The sequence below is a fragment of the Nannospalax galili genome, unplaced genomic scaffold, assembly GCF_000622305.1.
Source record: "Nannospalax galili isolate Female #2095 unplaced genomic scaffold, S.galili_v1.0 scaffold33, whole genome shotgun sequence".
Classification (NCBI taxonomy): Eukaryota; Metazoa; Chordata; class Mammalia; order Rodentia; family Spalacidae; genus Nannospalax; species Nannospalax galili.
Window position 1 is genome coordinate 2,074,175 of NW_008335436.1, and position 5,359 is coordinate 2,079,533.

Genomic DNA, 5,359 nt, shown 5'->3' on the forward strand with positions numbered 1-5,359 from the left:
ATAAGCATGGGACTAGAGAATGAACAAAGTATATTAATAGACTGATTTTGTTAAAATGAAGAGTTCAAACAGAGCAGAGTGTGAGCTATGAATAGGACAGTAAATTAAGGCAAAAAATGGAAAGGCTTTAAGGGTTTAAATGCCCTCCAGGCAAAAGGGAGATTTTCAAAATTTGTTTATGCATGTGTATGTGTGTGTATCATGCCTGAATGTATACTGTGTATGCAACATAGCCTGTAAAGGCCAGAAGAAGGTGTTGGGTTCCCTGAAGCAGGAGTTACAAGTGGTTGTGAACCACCTGATGTGTGTGTGCTGGGAACCAAAATCAGGTCCTCTGGAAGAGCAGCAAGTGCTCTTAACTGCTAAGCTATCTCTCTAGCCTGTAATCAGGATTCCAAAGGGAGTTATGACAAAATGATTGCAGAGTTAATATGGAAAATAACATGAACTGGGAAGGGCCTAGAGATTCAGTGATCAGTTCAAAAGTTCTTAGTTCAGACATAAAGTAGCCACATCTTGTACTCAACAGGAATTAAAAAGAAGAAATTGTGAAAACTGGTAAGACTTGGTACCTAATTATTAGGTAGACATGAAACCAGAAAGGAGGGTCTGAGAAGATCTGAGCAGCTGACATGCAATTCAAGGTATTTAGTATGTGCTCCATGCAAGGGACCATGCTCAGTGCGGTAAGTGCTAAGCCAGGAGTCAGAACCCATCAAAGATGGGTCTACAGTTCCAGGTACTCAGGAGGATCACTTGACCCCAGAAGTTCAGGGCTAGCCTGGAAAACACAGAGAGACCCTGTCTCAAAACAAAATAAAACATTCTCACCAGTACAGTAAGAGGCAGCCTTCCTAAATTTTGAAGCTGAGTGTGGTGGCCCACACCTATAACCCAAGGACTCTGGAGGCAGAGGCAGGCAGGATCTCTGTGATTTCAAGACCAGTCTGATCTACATAATAAGTTAATATACTGAAAAAGAGAGTGGGTCTGACTTCCATTGGTGTAGCCGCAGACCACCAGAGATTGCCGGATTCTGGCCTCCCTCTGGCATAGGGGCTGAGAATGCAGGGGACTGCCTGAGAGCACCCAGATCCTGCCTCCACATGATGGTGAGCTTCCCCTAATTGTGCCATACCCATTCCCCCTATCTGGGATTTCCTGAGGCCCCTCCCAAGGCCCTAGGGCAGACCTGGCTTTGGTAGACTAAGGCTAACATCCTAGCAGATAGCCTGAGAGGGTGGGCTCCAACCTCCATAGATGTAGCAGCCTTCCAATGGCATAGGGGCTGAGAGCACAATAGACCAAGTGTTAGTCCCAAAATCTATCCACCTCTCCTCAGCCTAAACTCCACTGCTTCTGGAAGACCATCTGCACACTGGTCCCAGACTCGGACAGTCGCGGCTAGGAGAGAGACTGATGGGGTGAGAGGGGCCTCGGGTGGGGGCGAGTAGGGTGGGAAGAAACACCCAGGAGGCTGTGTCAGTGGACAGCTCATTTATTATAATGGAAGCAGAGGTTTATATGGGAAAGTTTCAGGGGCAAAGAGCTGGGGTTAGTTTACTGGTGGCAGGCAGATGGGGGAGGGAGGGGGCTTCTAAGGCTATGTGGCCTTTGTCCAGTCATCTGGTCACATGATCTACAAGAGACCTGGTTAGTATTAAAGGATTAGAGACATAATAGTTTTGCTTGGGGGTTGTTGGGTAAGAGACAGTGTATCTAGAATGGAGCCGGCCAGTTTCCTGCTGTCCTCACTAGGAGGTCTCCAGCCTGGTAATGCTGTACATTCCAGGCACTCCTGACTTATCCCAACAAAAATTTACCTACCCAGGGAATTGTCCAAATTTTCTCAGAGTTCCTGCTATTAGAGGCCCAAACCTTAGAAGGAAGCCTTGGTGCACTTGACTGGAACCTGACTTGGGCTTTGTGAGTGCTCCTGAATAGCTGATCTAAAGCAATCAATTCCCTCCAAAATAAAACCTGTGAGAACCTGAAACATGTACCAACCAGCTTTACATAACCAATAAGGAAACGACCTAGGAACCCCGATAATAAAAACAGAAGCATGCTTCAACTTAATTCTCATATTAGAATCATAAACAACAAAAGAAATTCACATACCAAAATCACAACGAAAGAATAATAAAATGGAAAGCCATAACACTATGTCACCACCAAACCACCAATCCTGTAGAAGAGTTCTACAAGGAGAACCCCCTAGAGATGACCCAGGACACTGAACTTAAAAGAACAATCATAAACATGATCAAGGAATTCAACGAATTTAAAGAACACATGAACAAAGAACTAAAAGAAGATAGGGATAAACTTCTGAATGAATTCACAAAAGAGATAGAAACTCTGAAGAAAACTCAAGCAGAAATGAAGAAGGATGTACAAAACTCAATAAGCCAACTTGAAACAACAGGAGAAAGCCTCACCGCTAAAATGAATGAAATGGAAAACAGAATATCAACACTGGAGGATAAAGTTGAAGAATTGGACCACTCAAGCAAAGATTATGGGGAAAAAAAACAGGAATGGAATATGTAAGAGATGTGGGACACCAAGAAAAACCAAATCTATGGATCATAGGAATAGAGGAAGAAGAATTTCAGGTTAATGGTGTTGACCAGATCTTAAACAGGATTGTAGAGGAGAATTTCCTGAAATTAAGGAAAGACATCCCCATACTAATACAGGAAGCACATAGAACACCAAATAGGATCAGAAAAGAAACTGTCCACAACATATCATAGTAAAAACACTAAATGTACAGAACAAAGAGAGAATACTGAAAGCAGCAAAAGAAAAAAACAACAAGTCACATACAAAGGACAGCCCATCAGAATTACGGCTGACTTATCAACGCAAACTATGAAAGCCAGAAGAGTTCTACAGGACAAAAGAGGCCAGCCCAGAATACTTTATCTAGCAAAAATGTCTATTACAGTTGAGGGGGAAAGAAAAATCTTCCATGACACGAATAGCCAGCCAGAAAGAATACATGTCCACAAAACCAGTCCTTCAAAGAATACTTAAAGCAATATAGAGAGCAGAGAGAGAAACAACTATACCCTGGGGCAATGAAAGAAAATAAAGGTATAATTGAGGAAACACAAAATCAGACAGAGAACACAAACAGCAACCAAAATGATGGCAACTGATACACACCTTTCAATAATAACCTTAAATATCAATGGACTGCACTCCCCAGTCAAAAGACATAGGCTAAATGAATGAATTAAGAAACAAAATCCATCACTTTGCAGTTTGCAAGAAACCCATCTGACCTTCAAGGACAGGCACTACCTTAGGGTAAAAGGATGGAAAAGAATATTCCAAGAAGGCACTAAGAAACGAGCAGGGGTTGCAATTCTAATAGCTGACAAAATAGACTTCAAAGTAAAACAAATCAGAAGAGATAAGGAGGGTCATTTCATTCTGATCAAAGGAACAATTAACCAAGAAGATATTACAATCCTTAACATATATGCACCAAACTCTGGTGAACCCAAATTCATAAAAACAACACTACAGGACTTTAAGACACAGATCAACCCCAACTCAGAAATAGTAGGGGACTTCAATACCTGACTTTCTCCATTAGACAGGTCAACTGCACAAAGAATAAACAGAGAGATGTCTGAATGAAATGATACCATAGATCAAATGGACCTAACAGACATCTTTCAAATATTCCACTCAAGTACCAAAGCATACACTTTCTACTCAGCACCCCATGGAACTTTTTCCAAAATTGACCACATACTGGGCCACAAATACAAAAAATTGAAATAATTCCATGCATTCTATCAGACCACAATGTAACAAAGCTCAAAATCAACACTGACTAAAGCCCTAGTCACTACACGAACTAATAGCAATTGAACAACATACCCCGAAACAATGAGTGGGTCAAAGGAGAAATTAAGAAAGAAATAAAAGAATTCCTGGAATTCAATGAAAAGGACAACACAACACAACACAACCTCTGGGACACTTTAAAAGCAGTCCTAAGAGGGAAGTTTATAGCTCTAAGTGCCTATATTAAAAAATTAGAAAGAGCCCAAATAAATGACCTAACACTGCAACTCAAGATGCTGGAAAGGCAAGAACAAATGAAACACAAACCCAGCAGAAGAGAAGAAATAACAAAAATCAGAGCAGAAAATAATGAAATAGAAACAAAGAAAATAATACATAGAATCAATGAATCTAAGAGCTGGTTCTTTGAAAAACTAAACAAGATAGACAAACCCTTAGCCCAGTTAACCAAAAGAATGAGAAAGTCCAAACCAACAAAATCAGAGATGAATGGGGCAATGTCACAACAGACACCCAAAAGATCCAGACCATTATAAGGGAATGTTTTAAAAACCTATATGCTACTAAATCTGAAAATCTAAAAGAAATGGATGTATATCTGAAATCATGCGAATCTCCAAAGTTAAACCAAGAAGAGATCAACAGTTTAAACAGACCCACAACATAGAAGGAAATCAAAACAGTAATACAAAACCTCCCCAAAAAGCCCAGGCCCAGATGGATTTACAGCAGAATTCTACCAGACATTTAAAGAAGACTTACAACCAATGCTACTTAAATTATTCATAACGATAGAAACAGAGGGAGAACTCCCAAATTTCTTCTCTGAAGCCAGCATCACTTTAATACCCAAACTGGGTAAAGATGCAATCAATAAAGAAAACTATAGACCCATATCTTTAATGATCATAGATGCAAAAAATCTCAACAAAATACTTGCAAACTGCATACAGACTCACATCAGAAAGATCATTCACCATGATCAAGTGGGCTTTATTCCAGAGATGCATGGATGTTTCAATATATGCAAGTCAATAAACATTATTAATCATATAAAGGGACTCAAAGACAAAAACCACATTGTCATCTCAATGGATGCAGAAAAGGCTTTTGACAAAATTCAGCATGGATTTATGTTCAAAGTCCTAGAGGGAATTGGACTGGAGGGAACAAACCTCAACATAATTAAATCTATATACAACAAACCCACAGCCAACATTATTCTAAATGGAGAAAACCTGGAAGCATTCCCATTAAAATCAGGAACCAGACAAGGATATCTACTGTCTCAACTCCTTTTCAACATAGTGCTTGAAACTTGCTAGAGCAATAAGACAGAAGAAGGAAATTAAAGGAGTAATAACTGGAAAAGAAGAGGTCAAACTATCCTATTTTGCAGATGATATGATACTATACCTAAGAGATACCAAAAGTTCTGCCATGAAACTCCTAGATCTGATCAACACTTTCAATATAGTGACAAGTTATAAAATCAATCTACAAAAATCAGTAGCCTTTCTATATACCAATA